Raw genomic sequence first — 13,064 nt, forward strand, 5'->3', positions numbered from 1 at the left:
GTTCAACGTCACTGGTCATTTGAGAGATGCAAATGAAAACAACACTGAGATTCCACCTCACTCCAGAAAGAATGGCTGCTATCATGAAATCAACCAATAACAAATGCTGGCAGGGCTGTGGGGAAAGAGGAACCCTGCTCCACTGCTGGTGGGAGTGTAGACTGGTGCAAGCACTGTGGAAATCAGTATGCAGATACCTCAAAGAACTAGGACTGGAAATCCCATTTGACCCCGCTATTCCACTGCTGGGGATCTTCCCCAAAGAATTAAAAGAATCATACCGCAGTGATGTATTGCTCCCATGTTCATAGCAGCACAGTTTGTAATAGCTAAAACTTGGAAACAGCCCAAATACCCATCAACTGGTGACTGGATAAAGAAAATGTGGTTTTTTTAATAAAATGGAGTACTACTCAGCCATAAAAAATGAGAAATTAGAGACATTTAGAGCTAAGTGGATGCACATTGAGGCAATACTCTTAAGTGAAATAAATAGGACACACATGTGTAAATACCAAATAGTTTCTCTGGTGTGAGAAACTGAAAGTGTAAATAAGGACTAAATGTATAATAGGTCATGTGAAATAGGAAGAAAAGGGGCAAAGGGGAAGGAAGTGGGAGGGCTAAGGGAAAGGATAGAAGGGAATGAGATTAATATGAGAAAATGGAAAAATAGGAACAAAATTTTTGTAAATAGGGAGGGCTGGAGGAGTTGAAGGGAGGGCTGGGCAAAGGTGAAAAACAAGAACCAAGAGAGACTATGTAAAGGTGCAAATTTCCAATGATGAATGTCATTATATTATATACCTAAAATGTACCAATGATTAGAATGAATAATCGATAATGTAAAATAGGAAGAAAAGGTCCAAAGGGGTAGGGGTAGTGGGAGGCACAGGGGAAAGGAAAGAAGGGAAAGGAAAAAAAGATGAGAAATGGAAAAAATGGAAATAAAGTCTTTGTAAATAGGGAAGGGTGGAGGGGGTGAAGAGAGGGCTAGGAATGGGGAAAAAATAAGAACCAAGATGCATTATATAAAGGTACAATTCCCAATGAGAAAAAAAAAAATCTTTCTTACATATTCTCCATTTCTGGGAGATAAGATGGTGATTCATGCTCATTCCTTTATAGCAGTCCTCTGCTGCCTTCCCAAGCCATGTACAAAATCTCAGGGAGGCACTGGCCTCAGCTCTCTCTGTGGGATTCTGAGGTTCCAAGAAAGGAGGAAGCAACCTGAGAAATGGATGAATCATCTCCAAGTCCTCTGAGTTTTCAGGCTCTGTGTGGCATCTCCTATCTGCTGCCCAGATAAGAAGAGGATTCATGGGGAGGGGGACTACATCACAGTTCCTGCATTTCTCTTTCTGACTGTGAGTCAGAAAGAGTCCCAAGTATTTTCTCGAGTATTTTCCCGAGTATTTTCTCCTATGTGTGTCACTACAATATGACAAATAGATCACACCCATTTCAGAAGTTGGGGTGGTGGGCCCTGAGAAAAAGAAAAGACTGCTCAGACCTGCCAGTCACTGATTCAGGCTTGAAATCTACAGCCTGCTGTGTCTTTTGGGGTTTGGATGACTGATGTTCCAAGGCTGAAGTTAGATGCATTTCCTGTGAGCACACTCCCATCTAGCTAAAAAGAATCAGAGCAAGGACCTCGAGTGTAATTCCCACATGACTCTGCATACCAGCTTACCATAATCATGTAATAAAAATTGCTTAGCTGAGAAAATAAATAAATAAATAAATAAATAAATAAATGTTCTGTTACATTGAGTAGAAGAGATTAGTTTTTAAATGAAAAAGACTGAAAAAAAACAGAAACAAAGAACCAAAATTAGACTGTCATTTCACTACTACTTTCCTTATAAGGCAGGGACAGGAAGAAAAATAGAAAGATAACTGATCTGTTAATATCAGATTACTTCAGGTTTCTTCCTATAAGGAAAGAATGCAAAGATTAAAGCAGAAGGAACTTCATTATCATATCAATGGGACCAACACAGGTGCCAAAGCCCTCTGGTGTTGAGGGGTAGTTTAAAACTACAATGCTAATAATATTATAATTACCATGAGATTACACTTGGTCATTCTGAAGTGGTTAGAGTACAGGCTCTTTGGGTCAAGAAAATGTGTGATTGGGCTGGGGATTTAGCTCAGTGGTTCTGGCGTCTGCCTTGCAAGCACAAGGTCACAAGTTCAATCTCCGAATCCCCAGCACCAGAAAAAAAAAAGAAAAGAAAAGAAAAGAAAAGGTGTGAGAAGGGTAGAAGCATATTTTTTTAGGCTCATGTCAGGATGTTAAGGAGATATGGTGAAGATAGCACCATATTTCTCAGGCTCAAGTTAAGATGATAATGAAATATGGTGAGAGCAGGATGCTTTTTTGGACTCCCAAGAGCCAGAAGACATCCAATCAGTTTTGAGCCTAAGGCCAGGATATCTCCCACGCTATCTATCTCCTGCCACAGTTAGGTAATGTTACCAATTTACTTCTCCCACCTCGTCCTTGTTCTGAAGAAGATGAAGAATGAGGTCCAGAAAGAGTGGAGAACAAACCAGGTATAATTTATTAGAAAGAACAAAGAAAAGCTCTCACCAAAGTTCTATACCCAAGAGAGGATAGAATGCAGGAACCTAAATCTGGAGGTTCATATGCAGTCTTTGGCAGGCCATTTTGGTGGTCATGCAAAATGAGGCAATTGTTCTTGGTGAATTCCATCTGCTGCCATTTTTAAACTTGGAGGGCACACGAAAATGAAACTGTACAGTTCCCACTGTTGCTAGGCTTCTGATGTTAGACAAGTAAATTTCATTAGGCCTTTGCCCTTTGTACTCCTAGTAGGCTTACCCTAGTTTACTCAGGCCCTTGCCCTAATCTGTCTGTTGTCCTTCCATCTCCTGTTCTCAGTAACATTGCCCCTCAGTATGAGTGACTCCATTTTGATTTTTAGTCTGGTCTGTTAGGGCCTAGTGCAGGAGTCTAGCAAAGACAAGTCTCTTATAATTTTTATGTAATGTTTACAGGTTATTACACATAAATAGTATTTTTTCAAAGTCCAGGGGTGTTCTGCATATGAGATAAAAATTATCTAGAGTTTTACTAAATATTTCCATTTAATGGTGAAAGAGGTGACAATTCTTTGTGTGGATCTCTGGCCTTAACTCTTTGCATACCAGTCCTATCCTTACAAAGTCCTGCTAATTTTCCTCTGTTCATTTCTTCTGCTCATTCCTCCCAGTCATTTCCCCAGCTTCAGATGAAGCCAAAATGAGCTTTCACTACAAAGCCAAGATTTTTTTATGTTAATCCTTTCTATGGGTATCTCATTTTGTTTATCCTCTTCATAAAGTATATATCTCCTCCCTCCACCTGATAAATAATTTCTTACCCATCAAAGTCAGTCAATCCAAATTCAGAAACTGCACAAATACAAAGGACTTTATTCGGGATCTTAGGAACTGCAATTTAAAGATGTAGGTTCAGAGAGTTCTGAATCAGTGTTCTGCAGACAGCAAGAGCAATGGGACCTTATGAGAGGTATGAAGGCTGAGAAGCAGCGGGGACCATATAACCTAAGAAAGAAAGGAAAAGTTCATAAAACAAGATTCTGATACCCGTTGATACATTTCTTAAGCCTCTGTGTACAAAGCAATTGTCCAGTTGCTCTGGTTGCTCCAGGTGCCTGTGGACAGAGGTGGATGTGATCAAAGTTCACATTCCTAAGCAGAGCTGGAATCATGTGTAAGTCCTGCCCTCTTACTGGCCTCCCAGATTCATTTTGAAAGCTCTTTCAATGTTACTTTCATTGTAATTTTTGGTTTATTTTCACCTCACCCACTTCAGATCTACAGTCCTAAGTATAACTTCTCGGGGACAATCAATGGCATACACATTGAAATAAGTATCTCTTAATATTTGATTCTTAATCCTTAATGAATGGTCTCCTACTTAGCTGATACCACTTACCTTCTCACCATCTCCAAGAATTTCTAGATGGAAGAGGATATTATTAATAAGTTCTTTTTCTCCCCTTCCTACTTAGCTGCTTGTGGTTGTACCCATAACTTCTCTTACCCTCAAATCAGTAACCAAAGGGCCTTGAGGAAATCGAGAGGATTTTATCAGCAGGAACAGTAGCAATGTTAGGCAGTATTTACTGAGTACTTGCTGCTTACTAGATACAGTTTTAAGTGCTTTGAATGGATTATTCCAAGAAATTCTCAGAATGCCTAAAGATTATTATTTCCTTTTTACAGATGAGGGAATAAGAAAGTTAAGCAAGTGACTTTCTCCTTCAGAGAAAATAACAGGATATTCCTTCCCAAAATATGCTATGCTGGTATATATTATTTTGAGCTGAATGAAAAAGAAGCAGACACAAGAAAAATTGCTTGCCCTATCTCTTTCAGGAAGAACAAAAGACTCTTAATCACCAGAGACAATTCTAGACTCAGGTCACAGAATGTTCCAGAAGAATCTATACAACAAACCTTGCTAAATAGAAGCCTTTATCTTCCATTAGTTCCCTGTATTTATCTTCCCACAATCCACCTGCTTAGAAGCCGAGAGTTGTTTTCCCTTGCTTTACCACTTCTCTACAAGACCATTGATCTTTGCTAAGCTGCTGTATGAATTCAAGTTCTCCTTGTCCTCCTGAGTTACTCTTCACAGAGTACTCCCTTGTGCATACATCATGCATGTGTTCATAAACTTGTTTTTACCTAATTTCTGTCAGTCTAATTTACAGATCCTCAGTCAACAAACTTAAAGTCAGTAGAGGGAAAAGCTGAAGATTGATAGTTATGGAGAGTCATGCAAGTCCAACATTGTCCAGTGGTGTTTACACCTGTGATGGAAAGGTAAGAAGCAGGAGCTTTCTGGTCAGGAAGGAGGAGGACATCTGTCTCTCTGTTCTAGTGGTGGGACAACTGTGTGAAGATAATTGCAGGCAGGAAGACTTCGTGCCCTGCATCCCCTTCTCCTCCTTTTCTTCCCACCTGCTCATGCCCAGAGGCAGTAACTCCATGCCTTCCTCCCTCTCTGGAAGGCCCAGCCATGTTTCTACTGGCTCTTTTTCAACTCTTAGTAGCTAAATGAATTAATTCAGTTCATAGAAGAAAGAAAAAGAAAGCTGTGTTTGGGTATTTAGTGCAAACACCATTCTTCCATCCAATTTTCCATTAATAAAACTGACACCTTAAACCTCCAATTTTTTTTTTAAAAGTACCATTTACATAATTGTGGGGAAGAAATCAAAGACAAACTATACACAGGTTTTTAAAATACTTCCTTGGGAACATGGAAGACTTCATTCCTGTCACGTACCTAGTTACCAGGCGGAAGTATATCCCTCTCCCTTCACTCAGCTGCTAGAAATGAAAGCCAGCAAAGCCCATGGACTTCTCTCTGAACTCTGCACAGTAGGTATCAAAGCCCTAGGTCTGCTTGTTTATTCAACAAGTGTACATCAATGTCCTGCTGCCCCACACATAACCTGAACACTTGTTTATAGTACACAGTTAAAAAGCACTGTCTTTGAACAGGAACACAGCAGCTTCTAAAAACAAAGTCAAACTGGAATAGTCTGTGTTTAAACAGAGCTTTTTGATCTCTTTGTGTTACTTGATTTTTCAAAAGGAACTTACAAACACCATTTCTGTCAGGTTTGGCTTTGCACAGGGAGCCAACATCTCTTAAACCTTCCCACATGCCCCAGCCCAGGGACTTTTGTACTGATACAGGGGGACTAGATGGAACTCTCAGACTTGCTAGATATCTGAAATGCAAATTTGTGTTCTCTAAAATCAAAGAATGAATTCTAGGAACCACGAAGGTTAAGAGTAGGAAAAATTTATTGAGAGAAGAATAGTTTCTGTTTAAGAGAGACAGAAGGGGAAGCAGAAAATGGGTTGCCCACCCACTCAGCTTTTTAAACGTGTTTTATATGGCAAAGCCATGAGGTGAGGCAGGTACAAAGTGGGACAAAACTACAAGACCCAACAGAAAATTACAAGGTGGGCACGAGGTGGAAAAAACCATGACCAACCAAAAAGATTACAAGTACAGTCACCCAGGTAATATTGATTAAATGGGGATCAAATGGGAAATCAAGTCATGTGCAAGCAATTTTTCCATTTAGAATATCAATCACTGCTATTCATCTCTAGGGGAAGTAGTACCTCTCTTCTTTTTTTATAATGCTAACCAGTGAATGTGCCTCAGTTGTTCTCCATACTGCTTTCTAGTGATTGTTCTCCACGTTGGCTCCTTGAGGGCTGGCCCTGTCTAAATGCCTACAAGATATCTAATTAACTTACCTATCTACAATACTACCAGCAAGATATTGTCAGGTACAGGTTGAGTCCTCCTTGAGACAAAACATTTACCTTGAAGAACTGATTCCTCAGGGAGTGTCAATTAACCATTTCCTTTCTTCCTTAATGGAATAATTTTGTTTCCAATACTTAGAAATTAAGAATTTTTTTTCAGTACTGGGGATTGAAACATTTTTAACTGGAGATTGACATTTTTAACAAACCTTTAACAACCACAAATCTTTTTTGACCAGACCCCAATTCCTCTCATATTTTTTTCATTAAAAATTTATTTCAGTTCTTTCTCACTCTCCAATAGAGTATCAAGTTAAAACTGAGCTATAACATTTAGGATGAAATTCTCCCTTCTCACTGGAAAGCTGTTTCCACAAATGGACAGAGAATAATCAAGTCATACAAAGCCACACATTTCTGAGGACTGCATTCTGACAGTCCTCAGCCTGCATGGGAAAGGGGATCTCAATAGCAGAGTGACAGGAGCCCTACAAAATCACCTTAGGGCCGGGGATTTAGCTCAGTGGTTCTGGCACCTGCCTTGCAACTGCAAGGTCCCAAGTTCAATCCCTGGAACCAAAAAAAAAAAAAAAAAAAAAAAACCAATGCATCCACAGACACACACAAAAATATACAGAAATGGTATGTAGTCAATAAATAACCCTAAAATATATAAGGGCCGGGGATTTCACTCAGTGGTTTCACCGCCTGCTGCGCAAGTGCAAGGACCCAAGTTTGATCTCCAGGACCAAAAAAAAAACCCACCTTAGGTTGACATGCGTACCCCTCCCTATCGACCCCTATCATAGTACAGACTGAGAGCAGGAGGGAATAGGCTACGGCAGGAGTGGACCCCCACATTTATCTTTGTTTTCAGTGTTTAAAATCAGCACGTACACACATGCCACATGATGTTTATTCTGCTGCCAACAACAGATCTGTGGCTTTTGTTTCACAATTTAAGTAGCAGATGCCATGTGCTATCATGGTTTGTGGTTTCTCCTCCTTTGTTCAGTTGCTGGTTGTTTTGTCCCTGTTGAGATGATGGGACACTCACTGTCTTCTCTGTGGCACATGGAGCCTAGGAATGAATGTGAGAAGACACCTCTCCTCTTTGCTACTCTGTATTACAAACACTTCTTTAACGCTATTGCTAATCATTTTCACAGCCAAGGAGGCCAGGTTGTGAATAGCTTAAGGGTCAGGGCCTGCATTTCCATGACAGGATCCTGTAGGAGAAAGAGATAAGAATAATATTACAAATCATTAGGTTTTAGGTTCACAGACTACTGTTGCATGATATATACTACCACATTATTATATAAAGATTTCAATTGCTAGCCACCTGCCTTGCAAGCACAAGGTCATGAGTTCAATCCCTGGTACCAAAAAAAAATACTCTTCAGCTCATATAAATTATATCCCTTTTAAATGTCATCTGTTCTTCGTAATAAAAGACAGTAACTGTGGGTCGTGACTAGAAGCTAAGCTCTTTCTTCACACTGTATTCCTGAGTTTGCTCCTCCACAAGGGGCTGTGGCTTGCTCACTTTGTCTCCACCATCATCCTGCATAGTGCCTGGCTCATCTCAGGACGTTTACTCCTGCAGCTCCGGATCTCCTCCTATCTCCATCATTTCTTTCCATCTTTTTACGCCTGCTCCATGATTACATCCTGGGGAATTCTTTGCCTTCAGCACTGGTTAGTACTGGCAGTGGAAGGTGTGGGCAGAAGGTTAAGGGGAGAACAGGGAGGCAGGCATCTTCCTCTCACCTGACCTCCCTCCCTTTCCTTTCAGGCCAAGGACATAAAGGCTCCCTCTGGTGCTCCCCTCTGGTGCCTTATCCATGTTACTTGTTTGTTTTCACTATCTTCTTCCTTTACAAATACTCTTCATTAAACTGTTACCTCACCTTTCTGACCAATTCTCTTTTGTGTGTTTTTTGACAGGACCCTAAGCAATGTAGATGCACATAACAATTTATGAAAATACAGAGAATATTCTTCCACACATATATAATTTAGGAAAATATTTAGCTAACAATTCAGAGATAAAGACTATCTCAAAAGTCAGTCTTTTCAGAAGATTGGCACTTGAAATGCAGACTTTACCTTGTATTTCAACTCTGCAATCAGCTACAGTAGCTGGTGTGAGAAGCCATCCACTAATCCTCCAACTCTCAACCCAGGGTGCTTCCTCTTGTCCAAGAAAACAACCCTGGAATCCCACTCTTCAATGTAAGCAAGAAACCCTTTGGAGCTGGAAGACTCCACACTCATACCTGCTTTGGGTGGCTCTAGTTCAGTGTATATACACACATTCAGGCACACTTGCATGCACATTCACACATATACTCACACACATATATTCAAAACACACCTACAACCACACATTTACACATACATATATACACATTCACATACATACAAATACACAATTACATATTATAGGTGTTCCTTGGTATCGACAGGAGATTTGTTTCTCCACAGGCACCAGAATCTGTAATGTTCAAGACCCTTATGTAAAATGACATAGAGTTTGCATATAACCTACACATATCTTCCTGAATACTTTACATTATCTCTTGATTGCTTCTGTTAACTAATACAATAAAAATGTTATGTAGTCATTATGCTATGTTATCCTGCTAGTGGCTAATACTCCCACTAGGGGTATGCGTAAGTGTTTCTGCTAGCAAAGGGATCTGTGTAGCAATGACAACATCTACTATGCAAATTTGGGAGTCACCAACTTCTAAATTTGTATCTCTTGCAAATGTGAAGATATTTTCTTATGTTATTTTCAAACATATTTTCCAGTGTCTACTGGGAAGCTTGGACTGGGATAAGCAAACATAACTTTTACCCACTGCTCATTTCTTTTTTATTTTATGTGTTGGATTTCCACGTAAGATTATAACTGTGAAAATTGATATAACATGACATAAGAGCTTTGATGGCATAGTTTTTATTGTGTTCACTGAGAACCCCCAAGACTATTGGGCAATGGGCACAGAGCAGATCTTTGATAGATAACTATTGAAAAAAAGAATGAAAATATATTGACCCATTTAGTCCTCAAACCAGCCTTATAGCAGAAGCAAAGAAAGTATTTCTCTTCTTCCAAAGGAGGAAACTCAATTCCAGAGACTTGTCCAAGCTCACGCAGGCCACTTCTACTGACCTGCATTACGTATCAGGGTGTATTGACATCAGTATAGCTGGGCATGGGCTGGTCACACCCTTTGTTCATGTTAAAAGGTTCCTATAAAGAGCAGTGTGTAAAAAGCAGTGAGGAGAGGTCAGGGCAGGAGGCCAGTGGGGAGAAGAACTTTCAACTTCATGCGAGTGACCAAGAGAGTCTGGGCAAAGAACAGAATGGCCTTACCTAGGGCTGGAGAGAGTTACTGCAGCTGTCATGCTGGAAATATTCTGTAGGGGGCAAAGTTAGATACAGCGATTTAAACAATATCATTGATAATAATTATAATTAGATAATAAACAAAAATTGAAAAAAGATTCATATATATATATATATATATATATATATATATATATATATCAGAAACAACTTAGAGAATTCCAGTACTTTGTGGTTTACACAGTCAACGAATCTAAAGTTAGTAACTTGGTATAAAGTTGAAATAAAAACCCCTCATCAGACTTGAGGGCAACCTCATGGACCAGAAGCTAGGGCAGATGTCACCTCTTTGCCCATCTCACTGGGTCTGGAACATGGGCTTTCCAACCCCGATTACAAAGCTATGGTCTTTTACCAGATCCTTTGGTTTGATGGGTTTCCTCTTTTTTTCCCATCTTTCTCTTCTGTCTCCAGGTTCTTAAACATTTAAGATTCAGAATCTTCACAAGGGATGTTCAGTTCTAGACCCAGTGAGAAGAGCTGAGCCAGCCATCTACACATCTGGCCATGGGACAGTTTCTGTTTCCTCTGGGGAGTCACCCTTCCTCTTTCTCAGGGCTTAGAGAAGAAGGAACAGATTCCAGGGGTCACAGTCCAATCCTGAACTGAAAACAGGAAGTTGATAAGCACAGGTCTCAGTTGGCTGAAGGCTCAAAAACCAGAAGTCAGATCAGGAAGCACAGTTTTGGTGAGCAGACCAGCGAGTTACTTTACAACCCCTGAGAAGGCCAATACTGCCTGCCTGTGTATAATCCAGAAGATAACTTGGGAGTCAGGAGGTCTCACTCCAGATGATTCAAGTGATGTGATTTCAGAGGAATCAGATAATCATCCCATCCTGAAACTTTACCAATAACACATTTCTTTTGGGTTAACTGTTATCCTTTACAAACAAACAAAAAATCCTGTTATTAAAGAGGAGAAAGAAGTTAACAGGTAATCATATGGTTGCTACATTAACAAGAGTGCAAACAAAATAGGTTGTGAAACTATGGGGCGGACAAATAGAAAAATTGGGACTTTCATTCCTTTCACATGAAGAAAAAAGAAAGAAAAAGGAGTGCTTCTCAATTTAGCAATGTGATAAAATTACTCATGAAAACAGTGGTAGGAAAATTCTTGAAGCACTTCATACACTTGGGCCTTTCACAGATCACGCTGCAGGGGAAAGCAAAATACAAACCAGATGGGCAAAGAAAGCAGTCTGATCAGTATGACTTCATCGTACTGCTCCCTTCCCAACAGCTAGTAGAGACCAACCAAGTTGGGTCATGTACGAAATGGGACCACTGTAAAACAGGTTCATAAATGTTTCTCCCAATTCATTCAGGATGAACATGACATCAAATATTCTGTTAAAGAGTTCCATATGTGCAATAAATATGTCAGAACATGTGCTTTAATTCATAGTTGAGAAAGCAAGGTTGTGATCAATAAGCTTTGGAATGGCAGTTGGGGAAGCTGAGTATAAATATTGTCTTTGCCTGTTACTAACTGGATAACTTTGGGCACTTCACCAAAACATTCTGAAGCAAGAACTCCCTCAGAAGAAAATGGACTAATGAGCTGACTAACAGGGTGGTGATGAATAAATTAAGTTAAACACCCTAAGGCAGTTACTAAAATGTCTAAAACATTAAGACATTCGATAAACAGTAGCTTTTTACTGTTACCTGGGTACTAACAGAGGATAGCAGCCCATAAGCATGAAACATGAGCTATAGGAAAAAGTTCTCCTGGGGAGAAGGGAGACATGTATAATGGATAAAGGCTTGGGTGTAGGTAAGTTTCCTGCACTGCCTGGAGAAATACAGCTGAAAGAGCAAGGACTGTGGGGGAAAGATAAACCCTCTAGTGCACAAGCACAGGAGACTGCAAGTAGAAAGATCTGGCTTCTAATGAGCAGGAGAAGAATCCATTTGGGTAGAATTCAAGGACCCATCCCTTCCTTTCTCTTCCAATTACATCCTGTCCTAGACATTAATGGTTCACATGTGAGGGGGATAGAGGCCTCTGGGGGCTCAGGTCAAGGTCAGGTTCATTATAGGGTAAGAGAAAAAGGAAAAGACAAAGGAGCATTCTTGAGAAACAGATTTGAGAGACATTCACAACAAGAGCTCAACATGGATTACAGCACAAAAAGCACAGATAGCTCTCACTCCACCAACTAGACCTAAAAGGACAGTGACCTCTGGCAATAGGTCAGACTCACCCATATCCTTCCACAGGCACACATCATTTTTCTATGTCTGCAGCCAATCAGAGTCTGTCTGGGCCAACACTTCAAGGATTCAACAAATCTGAGCAGTCTTCCCTCTCTGCCTTAATCTTCTCCTGGGATAGGAGGTAGTGGATTCAGTCATTCCTTTTTCCCAATTGTCTAGAATCAGAAACTTAACCTGGCAAGGGCCTTACATGTGACCAAATCTTACCTTATATGGCAGACACTGACACTGCAAAAGGTTAAAAAGACTTGCCTTGTCACACACCTACATGACAATATATTCCAGACTTGAACCTAGTGTTTATTCTACTGCATGTGAATACTTGTCCTGCAATTCCTAAAAGAAGGTGATCATTCTTCCAGTGTTCTGCCATTGACAAACTTACAAAATGGTTTGGAAAAGCCTGAGCTCAAGTCCAAACTCAAATAGCTGAGTGGTACTGAACATGCAATTGAACTTCACAGAACCTCAGCTTCATCATCCATAAATTAAAATAATAATCTGTATAAGCTACCTTGAGTATGAAATGAGCTAACATGGAACAAAACTAGTGTGCACTGCCAATACCACAGGTGCTCAATGCTGGTTGCTATTGCAATTAATTAAGCTGTGATCAGTCAGTGAACTTCAGATTGCTAGGGACAGCATAGAGGTTAAGAGAGCCTTAAGAAAGAAGACACTGAGCACAGAGAAGCAGGCTTCTGGGTCACCGTACCACCACTCCTAGCACAGAGGAGGAGGCTTCTGGGCCACCACAGCACCACTCCCAGCACAGAGGAAGAGGCTTCTGGGCTACCACAGCACTGCTCCCAGCACAGAGGAGGTGAGCCTCATGGGCAACAGCAGCACGACCCCATCGAAATTAGAAGATAGGTAAACAAGCCTCAAAACCAGATTTCCAGATCACCTACAGCAACCCCAAAGGGAAATGAGATGGAACACTCTGATATTCAACCACCTGGACTCCCTAAACTGGCAATAAAAGAGGATCTGGAAAAAATTAAATCAGAAATAATTTCTCAGATAACAGCAGAGATTGTGCCCATAGTGCAAGACATGATTAATAAATCTAGAGAGTACACAGATAA

The 13,064-nt window shown here is 40.3% G+C and overlaps 1 long non-coding RNA gene across 1 annotated transcript; it reads right to left on the reverse strand.

The window, feature by feature from the left end:
- Positions 1 to 1,857: 1,857 nt before the first annotated feature.
- On the reverse strand, positions 1,858 to 11,938 carry LOC101714497 (uncharacterized). The gene is made up of 4 exons (XR_205420.4): positions 10,107 to 11,938; positions 9,719 to 9,762; positions 5,327 to 7,559; positions 1,858 to 3,573 (listed from the first exon to the last, which is right to left on the reverse strand). It is a non-coding gene; the product is annotated as an uncharacterized LOC101714497 (long non-coding RNA).
- Between the last annotated feature and the right edge of the window lie 1,126 nt (positions 11,939 to 13,064).

The sequence above is a fragment of the Heterocephalus glaber genome, unplaced genomic scaffold (assembly GCF_053883595.1).
Source record: "Heterocephalus glaber isolate CG9 unplaced genomic scaffold, H.glaber_assembly_v1.0 deba00001538, whole genome shotgun sequence".
NCBI lineage: Eukaryota > Metazoa > Chordata > Mammalia > Rodentia > Bathyergidae > Heterocephalus > Heterocephalus glaber.